Source organism: Nicotiana sylvestris, chromosome 2 (assembly GCF_000393655.2).
Source record: "Nicotiana sylvestris chromosome 2, ASM39365v2, whole genome shotgun sequence".
Classification (NCBI taxonomy): domain Eukaryota; kingdom Viridiplantae; phylum Streptophyta; class Magnoliopsida; order Solanales; family Solanaceae; genus Nicotiana; species Nicotiana sylvestris.
Window position 1 is genome coordinate 38352849 of NC_091058.1, and position 13823 is coordinate 38366671.

Here is a 13823-nt window from a genome sequence, read left to right on the forward strand (position 1 = left end):
GATATTTTTCGAGTCTTTTCGATTGGGTTATATTCCCTTAGCCTATTGTAATGTATTCGTTGTGGTTTTGACCAGATTCGACGCGCGAAGAGGTAAATTCGAGAGGCAAGGGCATAGCGGAGTAGACGTTGGACCGTCTTGAGGTGAGTAATGATTTTAAATGATGCACTGAGGGTTTGAAACCCCGGATTGCACAACATACTGCTATGTTGAGATGAGACACGCGTTGTATGACGAGCGCGGGGTCATTTACTATTGGGGATTGTGACTTGGTCCATCCCAGTTGATATTTTTACCGCGTAATTGATAAAGATTTATTGTTTTTCACTATGATTGGGCTTATTGCCATATTTGGGCTTCGTGCCAATTATCTGAAATCTTTTGTGAATTTACATCACTATTTTCCTCACGAATTGAAATATTATTTGAACTCAGTCCAATTGAATTATATTATTTTGTGAACTCAGCTACATTTATACTCAACTCGAGATTTAATGATATTTATAATGCTGTTGAGCTGAGCCAGTAGTGCAGGGATTACAGACACTAGAGGCACCACCAGTACATCAGGTTGCCCCAGTTCAGCCGGTTGTACCGGTTCAGGATAATATGGTCCAAGTTATGCCAGACGATGAGCAACGTCGTCTTGAGAGATTCAGCAGACTTGCACCTCCTACTTTCAGTGGTGCTCAGGGCGAGGATGCCCAAGGTTTTCTTGACAAGTGTAGACGTATGCTGAGGACAGCAGGGATCTTGGAGGCTAGCGGTACATCCTTTACAACTTTTCAGTTCTCAGGTACAACTTTCACTTGGTGGAAGGCATATGAGCGGCGTAGGCCGGTAGGTTCAGTGCCCATGTCCTGGCAGGAGTTCTCCACCCTCTTTCTGGAGAAGTGGGTACCGCGATCTCAGAGAGAGGAGATGCACAGGCAATTTGAGTATCTTCGTCAGTGAGATATGACCGTATCTCAGTATGAGGTGAGGTTCTCGGAGCTGGCTCGTTATGCTCCATGGATGGTTCCGACTGATCGGGAAAGGATTATGAGGTTCGTGGATGGGCTTAATTATCCCATTCGTATTATGATGGCTCGAGAAAGGATTCTAAGCCATACTTTTGAGGATGCAGTAGATGTTGCTCGCGACATTGAGACGGATCGTCGTCTAGAGAGAGAGAGGAGCGGGAGGCTAAGAGGCCTCGTGGATCAGCTAGTCACAGTGGCGCTCCGTCTAGGGTCCAGTTTCAGCAGAGTAAAGGTCGTTCTTACAGGCCTCATCAGTCAGCTCGTCCAGAGTATCACGGGCCATCTTCAGGCCATGGTCATCAGGGATTTCAGCAGGGCCAGTCATCACTCAGTGCCCTTCCAACTCACAGTTCTTCACGTGCCCCGTCAATTCAGGGCTCTTCTGCACCGAGTGCACCAGCTAGTCACTCCGGTGCGAGGGGTTCTTTTCAGTCCCATCCTCCAGCATCTAGGGGTTGTTATGAGTGCGGAGAGTTAGGACATATGTGGAAGCAGTGTCCTCGTTGTACCGCCAGTTCATCACAGCAGAGGGGTCAGTCCTCATCTTCTGCACCAACTACTTCAGCACCCACCCAGTCAGCTAGGGGTGAGGGTCAGGCAGCTAGAGGCTACCCCAGAGGGGGAGGTCGAGTGGGCGGTGGTCCGACTCGGTTTTATGCTATTCTAGACCGGGTAGATGCTCTTGCGTCAGATGCTGTTATCACAGGTATTATCTCAGTCTACCACACAGATGCCTCTGTCTTATTTGATCCGGGATCCACCTATTCTTATGTGTCTTCATATTTTGCCCGTCATTTGAGTATGCCCCGGGAGTCTCTTACTTTACTTGTTCATGTGTCTACCCCGATGGGCGATACTATTGTTGTGGACCGTGTGTATCAGTCATGTGCTGTGATTATTGGGGGTCTGGAGACCCGAGTTGATCTACTGCTGTTGAGCATGGTAGATTTTGATATTATTTTGGGCATGGATTGGTTATCTCCATATCATGCTATTCTAGATTGTCATGCTAAGACAGTTACTTTGGCTATTCCGGGTGTTCCGAGGATCGAGTGGCGTGGCATGACTGATTATGTCTCTAGCAGAGTAATTTATTTCTTGAAAGCCCAGCGTATGGTTGGGAAGGGTTATCTATCATATCTAGATTTTGTGAGGGATGTTGGAGCTGAGACTCCTAGTATTGATTCTGTCCTAGTTGTGAGGGACTTTCCTGATGTATTTCCTGCAGACCTGCCGGGCATGCCGCCGGACAGGGATATTGATTTTGGCATTGACTTAGTGCCGGGCACTCAGCCCATTTCTATTCCGCCATATCGTATGGCACCAGTAGAGCTGAAAGAATTGAAGGAGCAGCTTCAGGAACTCTTAGATAAGGGGTTCATTCGGCCTAGCGTGTCCCCGTGGGGTGCACCTGTTTTATTTGTGAAGAAGAAAGATGGCACAATGAGAATGTGCATTGATTATAGGCAGTTGAATAAGGTAACAATGAAGAACAAGTATCCTTTGCCTCACATTGATGACTTATTTGATCAGCTTCAGGGAGCGAGAGTATTTTCTAAGATTGATCTCCATTCGGGCTATCACCAGTTGAAAATCAGGGAGTCGGATATTCCCAAGACTGCTTTCAGGACTAGATATGGTCACTATGAATTTTTGGTTATGTCTTTCGAGCTGACCAATGCCCCAGCAGCGTTCATGCATTTGATGAACAGTGTATTTCAGCCTTATCTGGATGCATTTGTTATTGTATTCATTGATGATATCCTGGTGTACTCGTGTAGCCAGGAGGAGCATGCCTAGCATTTGCGTGTAGTGTTGCAGAGTTTGAGAGAGGAGAAGCTTTATGCAAAATTCTCCAAATGTGAATTTTGGCTAAGTTCTGTGGCATTTTTGGGACACATAGTGTCCAACGAGGGTATACAGGTTGATCCAAGGAAAATAGAAGTAGTGCAGAGTTGGTCTAGACCATCCTCAGTCACAGAGATTCAGAGTTTTCTTGGTCTAGCAGGCTATTATCGCTGATTTGTTCAGGAGTTTTCTTCTATTTCATCGCCTTTGACCAAGTTGACTCAGAAAGGTGCCCCATTTGTATGGTCCGGCGAGTGTGAGGAGAGCTTTCAGAAGCTCAAGGCACTTCTGACCACAGCTCCAGTGTTGGTGTTACCATCAGCTACAGGTTCATACACGGTATATTGTGATGCTTCCAGAGTTGGGATTGGTTGTGTGCTAATGCAGGAGGGTAGAGTTATTGCTTATGCTTCTCGTCAGTTGAAGCCCCATGAGAAGAACTACCCTGTTCATGATTTGGAGTTGGCTGCTATAGTTCATGCCTTAAAAATTTGGAGGCACTATTTATATGGCGTATCTTGTGAGGTATTCACTGATCATCGCAGTCTTCAGCATTTATTTAAACAAAAAGATCTTAATTTGAGGCAGCGGAGATGGCTTGAGTTACTTAAAGACTATGATATTACCATTCTATATCATCCGGGAAAGGCCAATGTAGTGGCCGATGTGTTGAGCCGAAAGGCAGTCAATATGGGGAGTTTGGCTTACATCCTAGTTGGGGAGAGGCCTCTTGTAGTTGATGTTCAGACCTTGGCCAATCAGTTGGTGCGGTTTGATATTTTTGAGCCTAGCCGGGTATTGGCTAGTGTGGTTTCTCGATCTTCCTTATATGATCGCATCAAAGAGCACCAGTATGATGATCCGCATTTGCTTGTCCTTAAGGACAGAGTTCAACATGATAATGCCAAAGATGTGACTATAGGTGATGATGGCGTATTGAGGATGCAGGGCCGTATTTGTGTGCCCGATGTTGATGGGCTTAGAGATTTTATTCTTGAGGAGGCCCACAGTTCGCGATATGCCATCCATCCGGGTGCTGCGAAGATGTATCAGGACTTGAGATAGCATTACTGGTGGAGGAGAATGAGGAAAGACATTGTGGGATATGTGGCTCGGTGTCTCAACTGTCAGCAGGTGAAATATGAGCATTAGAGATCGGGAGGTTTGCTTCAGCAGATGATTATTCCTAAGTGGAAATGGGAGAGAGTTACTATGGATTTCGTGAGTGGCCTTCCTTGGACTTTGAAGAATTTTGATTCGATTTGGGTCATTGTGGATAGGCTGACCAAGTCAGTGCATTTCATTCCGGTGTGTACCACATATTCTGCGGAGCGGCTGGCTAGGATCTTTATTCAGGAGATTGGGCGGTTGCATGGTGTTCCAGTTACTATTATTTCGGATAGAGGTACTCAGTTCACTTCTCAGTTTTGGAGGACTTTTCAGCACGAGTTGGGCACTTAGGTGGAGTTGAGTTCAGCATTTCATCCTCAGACGGACGGACAGTCCGAGCGTACTATTTAGATATTTGAGGATATGTTGCATGCCTGCGTGATTGATTTTGGAGGTTCTTGGGTTGAATTTTTACCATTTGCAGAGTTTGTGCACAACAACAACTATCAGTCCAGTATTCAGATGGCACCGTATGAGGCCTTATATGGGAGGCGGTGTAGAACTCTAGTGGGTTGGTTTGAGCCCGGTGAGGCTAGGTTGTTGGGGACAGATTTGGTCCAGGATGCCTTAGAAAAGGTGAAGGTGATTAAGGAAAGACTTCGCACAGCTCAGTCGCGTCAGAAGAGTTATGCGGACCAGAAGGTCCGAGATGTGTCATTTATGGAGGGTGAGAAGGTTTTGCTGAAGGTTTCGCCGATGAAGGGTGTTATGAGGTTCGGAAAGAAAGGGAAGTTGAGTCCGTGGTTTATTGGACCATTTGAGATACTTAGGAGGATTGGAGAGGTGGCTTACGAGCTTGCTTTACCGACTAAATTGTCGGGTGTTCATCCGGTATTCCATGTGTCCATGCTCCAGAAGTACATTGGGGACCCGTCTTATATTTTAGATTTCAGTACAGTACAGTTAAATGAAAATTTGACTTATAATGTGGAGCCAGTAGCTATTTTGAGTCGACAGGTTCAAAAATTTAGATCAAAAGATATAGCATCAGCGAAAGTACAGTGGAGAGGTCGGCCCGTGGAGGAGGCTACTTGGGAGATCGAGCAGGAGATGCGGAGAAGGTACCCACACCTATTTGAAACTCCAGGTATGTTTCTTAACTCGCTCGAGGACGAGCGTTTGTTTTAGTTGGGGAGAATGTAACGACCCGAACCATTGTTTCCTGTATTTTCGTCCCGTATTCCCCGTTAAATGCTTATTCATGTTTCAATATGTGTACTTTGTGAATTTGAGTCAATTCGGATCGAGTTTGGTATGAAATAGGACAATTAGTCTCTTTAAGGAAGAATTAGTTTGGAAAAGTCAACCGGACGTTGACTTGTGAGTTAGAGGGCTCAGAATTGAATTCCGATGATTTGGTTAGTTTCGGGGGACGATTTAAGGCCTAGGAGCGCAATCGGAATTAATTTTGGAGGTCCGATGAAGAAATTAGCTCATTTTGGCGAAGTTAGTATTTTGGCGATTTCGGGTTGATAGATAAAATTTTGATCCGGCGGTCGGAATGGAATTCCGAGAATTTCTATAGCTTCGTTATGTCATTTTGGACTTGTCTGCAAAATTTGAGGTCATTCGGACTAGGTTTGACGTGTTTCGGCATCAGATGTGGAAGTTAGAAGTTTCAAAGTTCATAGGTTTGAATCCGATGCGAATTTGGTGTTGTGATATTGTTTTGAGCGTTACGAAGGTTGGAACAAGTTTGAACGATGTTATGGGATATGTTGGCATGATTGGTTGAGGTCCCACTGGCCTCGGGTGAGTTTTGGTTGGTTAAACGGACTATTTCATCTTTGAAAAAAATTGCAGAAATATTTAGGCTTCTGCTGTGCCCAGAAAATTTCAGGCGCGAGGTGTCCAGTTTGGAAGTTCATATCTTGTAATCTATAAGAAATCAGAAAAATTGCAAAACACAAAAGTTGTATTCCTTATTTTCTAGTTTTCAGAAAGTTAAACCATCGTGATTTGGATATTATCTCAGAAAGTTATGATGGATCGAAAATGGTTGGTAGAGCGATTTCGATAGAATTTACGGATGCGGTTTAGAAGCTCATATCTTGGGATATATAAAGAGTTATATGGTGTACAACCTATTAAATTAAAGATCTTCGAGTCTAGTTTCTAAATCTTCAAATCATTTGTTATTTAGATATTTATACAAGACGTTATGGGTGTTTAAGCAGAAGGTGTCCGACAAGGGAAAATTTTAATAGGATGTACAACTTGTATAGCACAAGCGAAAGGTACAACTCGACGAAGCACAGGCAGATTCTTTAAACACGGATTTGGCTTATTTCTTTCATTTCTTTCATTTGGCTTGGATTATTTTGGAGAGGATTTCAAGGGGGATTTCATCAAGCATCAAAGGTGAGTTGTTTCTACTTATTTCCAAGTTAAATACATGGATTAGAGCTGAAAACTCAAGTAATTTATGGACAAAAATGGTGGTTTAGGGCTTGAAACTTAAGAGAATTAAATGGAGATTTGAGGGGTCATTTGAACTCCGATTTTGGTAAATTTGATATGTACGGACTCTTGGCAAGACGAGGAATCCGGTGATGTGAATTTCGTAATTTTTCAAGAAGTGGTCCCGGGGCTCGGGTTTTGCAAATTTCGTGATTTTCGATATTTTTCGAGTCTTTTCGATTGGGTTATATTCCCTTAGCCTATTGTAATGTATTCGTTGTGGTTTTGACCAGATTCGACGCGCGAAGAGGTAAATTCGAGAGGCAAGGGCATAGCGGAGTAGACGTTGGACCGTCTTGAGGTGAGTAATGATTTTAAATGATGCACTGAGGGTTTGAAACCCCGGATTGCACAACATACTGCTATGTTGAGATGAGACACGCGTTGTATGACGAGCGCGGGGTCATTTACTATTGGGGATTGTGACTTGGTCCATCCCAGTTGATATTTTTACCGCGTAATTGATAAAGATTTATTGTTTTTCACTATGATTGGGCTTATTGCCATATTTGGGCTTCGTGCCAATTATCTGAAATCTTTTGTGAATTTACATCACTATTTTCCTCACGAATTGAAATATTATTTGAACTCAGTCCAATTGAATTATATTATTTTGTGAACTCAGCTACATTTATACTCAACTCGAGATTTAATGATATTTATAATGCTGTTGAGCTGAGCACTATTGTTTTACTGATGCCCAAGAGGCTTATGATTATTTTCTGGACTGATTGAGGCCGAGGGCCATACGTGAGGATATGTTGAGTGATGTGAGGAGGCTTTCAGGCCTCGAGTGTTATATGAGGAGGCTTTCAGGCCTCGTGTGTGATGTGTGAAGGCTTTCAGGCCTATTGATATTGCGCTTGGGCTGTAGGAGCCCCTCCGGAGTCTGTACACACCCCCAGTGAGCGCAGGGTATCCAGGTGAGTTGGGAGTGGGCCCGAGAGGCCGTTGCTTGTGTGTGGTGAGTTGGGAGTGAGCCCGAGGGGCTAATGTTGTGTGCTGGTGAGTTGGGAGTGAGCCCGAGGGGCTGATGTTGTGTGCTGGTGAGTTGGGAGTGAGCCCGAGGGGCTGATACTATACTGAGATTTACATATTGAGCCCGAGGGGCAAGCTTTTGATTTATCCTTACTGTGGAAATTATTTGTCTTTACTGTTTTAAAAGAAGAATTATCTGATACTCACTATTTTACTGTATAACTGATTTTACTGCTTGGGATAGCGCTATATTATGCCGTTATGAGATTTCATGTTTTCAGTTGTTATTTATTTTTATTACTCACTGGGTCGGAGTACTCATATTACTCCCTGCACCATGTGTGCAGATACAGGAAGAGCTGAGTTCGCTCTTGAGCGCTGATTCTTTCCAGGCCAGGCGGTGACTAGGAGTAACGAGGTAGCTGTTGACGTCCGCAGCCCCGTTTTCTCCCCTATCTTTGTTATTTATGATAATTCCAGACTTTGTAAAATATTAGTAAACTCTGTAGTAGCTCATGACTTGTGACACCCCGATTTCGGGCAGAGTTGGGAGGGTTTTCCTTGTTCTATAATATTTATTTCGCATTTAAGATTATATTGCCCATGATTTAGACTTATTCCTGCTAAGCAATTATAAAGAGAAGTACTGTTTTGTTGATTGGCTGGCCTTGTCCTCACGAGAGGCGCCATCACGACCGGGTTGGGATTTTGGGTCGTGACAAGTAGCAATTAGGGAAATTAACAAAATCAGTCACACACGTAAAATCAGTTAGTCTTCCCCTTAATCAAAGGATAATCAATCAACGGTAAAAGCATGGTAGGTATTTAAGTAAGGGAATCAAGTAAGACTTGGGTATAGAGTAGGTAAGTAGGGGTGAACGAACGGAAGTTCAATTAAGGAAACAATTGGCAAGAAATCAACAAATAACAAATAAGGCGAAAGAAAACTTAATTAAAGCAAGAAGTTCAATCAAAATGAGTAAAGAAGTAAGAATCAAAGATTTTGTTAAGGAAAAGAGTTTCAATCAAACCAAAATAAGAACTTCAGAATAGTCCAGGATTTAATTTAAAGAGAAAATCACGTAAAGAGTCAGCAAATATCGCAGACAATCCATACAGGCCAGGAAGGAATAGTCAGGGCTCAACACATAGTTTTAAACGAAGCAAATTGGTAAATCAAAATTCAAAACAACCCTGATTTAAGGAGAAAAATATAGTCTTAACATGAATAGTCAGAATGAACATAAACATATATAATCAGTAGAAAAGTTGAACCAAGAAACTCAGTAGAGGCATATTAGGATAAGAAAACCACGATACATCTAAATGGATAAAGAAAAATTATAAGAACCAAGGCAAGAACAAAGTCAGTACACAAGTACTCAGAAACCAAACAAAGAATGTCGAAAAATTAGGGCTTTTAGTATAAACAAGTTAGGGTTAAAGCAAACCTAATGAAATCGGTTAGAACATATAGGAAACAGAAGATTAATTACCAAATATTTTGGAAATTTTTTTTTCCGGAAACCCTAGTTTAGAGAAAAATGAAAAATCATTCGAAAATCAGACGGTTCTTGTAAAAATCAAAAGGTTCTTGTAAAACATATGGAATAGGTCCAAACCATCTCAGATCTGTACAGATCTAAGAAGTTCAGAAGAAAGAAATTAGGGTTTCGAGAAGAACTATCACAGAGATGAAGAAGCTGGCTTAGAAACCCATAGATATAGGAAGATCTTACTTGGAATCAAACCGGGATAGCCTGAAACAGGCGAGAAATGACCATAGATGCAAGCAAACTAACCCTGGTCCCTTGAGGACCCTGGAGATGGTGATACCAGTACAAGAGAGGCCATTAGAGGCCTGAGGGTGGTGAGAAACCACCATAGATAGCCATAGATGAGTGACGATGAGGTCCGATTAGGGTTGGGTTTGAGAAAATTTGAGAGAGGAGAGGATTAGGTGACGGCGTGAGAGGTGAGGAAAATGAGATGGTTTTTGGGGGGGTCATTAGGTTTAATTTAGGTAAGGGTTAATCTGGACCGTTGATCACAATGATCAACGACCAAGATTTGCCCGGGTATTGGGTTAGGTATATTTTAGGTTTAAAATTGGGCTGAGTGTTCGGTCCAATTTAGGATTAGAATTGAATGGAAAATAGAGCCAGATTTTAAATAGCCAATTTTAATGACTAGATAATTTACAAAAAATAATAATTGAGTAACAAAAATATCTTTGTGAACTAAAATGATTTAAAATAGTTATTTATTATTTTAAATATATAAAAGATCATTTTATGCATAAATAATGTAATTATACATTAGTTTGAGCTATTATTGCAAAGATGTGCAATTTAGCCTAAAAATGTAAACGTAATTACAAAAATGCACTAAAAATATTTAAATACTATGTTGGCATAAATAATGAATTTAGATGGCTAATCATCACAAAAGTAATTTGAAGGATAATTATTGGATATTTATATAATAAAAGAGAAGAAATAAATTGATTTGGAGCTTTTAAATATATGAAAAAATGATAAAAAAATTTATGCATGCTTATAACTACATATGTACTATTTTGAAAGTATATATATGTGTTTAAAATATATGAGAAAAAATTGTGTATCAACAGCTGCCCCTCTTTACCCGGGAAGGATGGAAGAGTTCTCGGGTAAAGACATGATGGCCAATTTTGATCGAATGGGATGTTTTGAAAAGCAGAGGCCGGACTCTGGTCTTTGAGTTGCCTACATATCCCTAGTTTTACAAGAATAGGGCCATATATAGTTCTGGATTCATTGGCGGAATATACCGATGAAATCATTACAAGAATGGACGAGGTGCAAGAGTGGTTATGGTGAACGGTTAGGTTTGAGGTAATTTGAAGGGACTGGAGCGAGGTCACTCCTACTAGGATAGTGGTTTCTTTCTATTCACCTGCAAATAAAGAGATGCTACAGACATGTATTTGTGTGAAAATTTAAACATGATGCAGATTCCCTTTGGACCATGAAAGTTGTCCTTGGATGGTTAAGGATGACATCCTCGGACCATGATGTCCTGGGCCATGAGTTGTTTAATGAGGGATTCGCAGGCCATGAAATAATGTTCTCGGGCCATGTAGATGGTGCCTTCGAACCATGACGCCTTTGAATAATGATATGCAAATTTGAGAGATCCTCAGGTCATGGCATGGTGTCTTCCAGATATGAGGATGATGCCTTTTAGACTATGACGCCTTTGGATAGTTTGGAAATATTTCAGCCCATGAGATGCAATAATATAATGCTACAACAAGGTTTAGTCTTGTGAAATGCAGGGCAGTGCTTAGCCCAATTGAAAAGCAAATAGATAGTACCAGATAGTTCGATATTTATGCAAGGAGGGACAATGCTTAGTCCAATGTAAATGTGGAGGCAAGGATTAGCCTTATAAAGATATGGAGACAGAGTTTAGCCTCAAGTGGACATGGAGGCAGGGATTAGCCTCATACAAATATGGAGGCAAGGATTAGCTTCATGCAGATAGAGAGGCAAGGATTAGCCTTATGCAGATATGGAGGCAAGTATTAGCCTCATGCAGATATAGAGGCAAGGATTAGCCTCATGCAGATAGGGAGTCAAGTATTAGCCTCATGCAAATAGGGAGGCAAGGATTAGCCTCATGCAAATATGGAGGGCAAGGATTAGCCTCATGCAAACAGGTAAGCAAGGATTAGCCTCATGCAAATATGGAGGCAAGGATTAGCCTCGTGCAAATATTAAGGCAAGGATTAGCCTCATGCAAACAGGGAGGCAAGGATTAGCCTCATGCAAATATGGAGGCAAGGATTAGCCTCATGCATAAAAGGAGGCAAGGATTAGCCTCATACAGATATGGAGGCAGGGATTAGCCTCACACAAGATATGGAAGCAAGGACTAGCCTCATGCAAATATGGAGGCAAGGATTAGCCTCATGCAAATGTGGAGGCAAGGATTAGCCTCATGCAGATATGGAGGCAAGGATTAGCCTCATGCAAATATGGAGGCAAGGATTAGCCTCATGCAAATATGAAGGCAAGGATTAGCCTCATGCAAACAAGGAGGCAAGGATTAGCCTCATGCAGATATGGAGGCAAGGATTAGCCTCATGAAAACATGGAGGCAAGGATTAGCCTCATGCGGATATGCGGGACAAGGCTTAGTCCCATGCAAAGAGCAAGTAGCAAATAAGAGTAGTATATTTCTTAGCTGGAGATGTATTCGGTGCCTGATGGCCTGATTGATAGTAACCTTGTCACATGTATATACTTGCGGATGCTATCGTTACGTCAGATGTGCCTGCGTTCAAAGAAAAATTGTAAATTTTGCGAGGGGGAGGTTGGTTCGTGCTTCTGTCCACTGGCCTTGCTTTGCTCCATTCAGGAGGCCTCTTTGAGTTTCCCTGGGTGATGCCTGACCATTACGGAAATAGAGTTTTTGAAAATATGCAATTATTGATAAAATAGAGTCATTTTAGAAACATATTGATATATTAAGTGATTTTTAGATGAACTAGTGACTGTAACACATTTTAGTGACATTGCAGCTTTCTCATGTTAAAATTTTGAGGGTCCTCCTCAAAATTATGCCCCAGTTGGTAGATGATCTTTCGGCTGTTTGCGGGTAATGAGCCGTGTTGAACCTTCTTCGGAATTTTGAGAATCCTTCTCAAAATTCTGCCCCCGTTTCTTAACCGATTTCTGACCATCTGACATCTGTTGGCATTGGCTGGACTTGCTCCGAAATTTTGAGGGTCCTCATCAAAATTTTGCCTCAGTTTCTGATTTTGGAGAAAATGGAAATTTTATTACGATATGACCGAACCCACAGGGCTGCCTATGTATCCCCTCTTAAACGGGAATCAGGTCAAGTGTAGTTCAATTACATCACATTAGTAAATGTAAATAGTCTAAGCATAGTATCTTTTGACTGCATATGAATTGATTGGTTTTGGCCAAATTTCTTCGTCCATTTCTGCAAATATGAATGCTCCTCCTGTCAGCACCCTGTGAACCATGTAGGGACCTTGCCAGTTGAGAGAGAATTTCCCTTTGGGTTATCTTGATGTGGGAAGATCTTCAGGAACAGTTGTCCTGGTGCAAATTATCTTGGTTCAACCCTTTTGTTGAAAGCTCTAGACATTCTATTTTGCTAAAGCTGACCGTGACATACTGCGTTCATCCTTTTTCCATCTATAAGGGCCAATTGTTCATAGCGGCTTCTTATCCATTCTGCATTGCTGAGTTCAGCTTCCTGTATGATTCTTAAAGAAGGAATTTCTACCTCGGCTGGGATGACAGCTTTGGTACCATAAACCAGCATGTAAGGAGTTGCCCCAGTTGATGTGCGAACTGTAATGCGGCATCCCAACAAAGCGAAATGCAGCTTCTCATGCCATTGTTTGTGGGTTTCTACCATCTTCCTTTGTATCTTCTTGATATTTTTGTTGGCGGCTTCTATGACTCCATTCATCTGAGGTCTATAGGCTGTGGAATTCTTGTGCTTGATTTTGAAAGTCTCGCACACGGCTTCATCAGATCACTATTGAGATTGGCTGCATTATCAGTAACAATGGACTCGGGAATTCCGAATCGGCAAACGATATGGTCTTTGACAAAGTCTGCGACCACTTTCTTGGTTAAAGCTTTGTAAGAAGTAGCCTCTACCCATTTTGTGAAGTAATCAATGGCTACCCGAATAAACATGTGCCCATTTGAAGTAGTGGGCTCAATCGGACCAATGACATCCATTCCTCAGGCGACGAATGACCAAGGTGAGCTTGTGGCATTGAGCTCATTTGGTGGCAACTTTATCATATCGGCATGTACCTGGCATTAGTAGCATTTGCGGACATACTGGACACAGTCTGTCTCCATGGTCATCCAAAAGTAACCGGCCCTGAGTATTTTCTTGGCCAGGACAAAACCAATAATGTGTAGGCCACAGGTCCTAGCATGTACGTCCTCAAGTAGTTTAGAAGCCTCTTTTGCGTCGACATATCTTAGCAATCCCAAATCAGGAGTTCTCCTGTACACATTTCCTCCGTTGTGGAAGAAGTGATTGGAAAATCTCCGGAGTGTGTGTTTCTGAGTGTGGTTCGCATGCTCCAGGTATTCCCTTTTCGGCAAATACCCCTTGATGTCATGGAACCAAGGTTTTAGATCTGTTTCTTCTTCAACATGGCACAATATGCCGGCTGATAATGAATTTTGACTGGAATATGATCAATATAATTCTTGTCTAGATGTTGTATCATGGATGATAAGGTGGCCAACGCATCGGCAAATGCATTCTGAATTCTGGGCACATGTCGGAACTCTATCT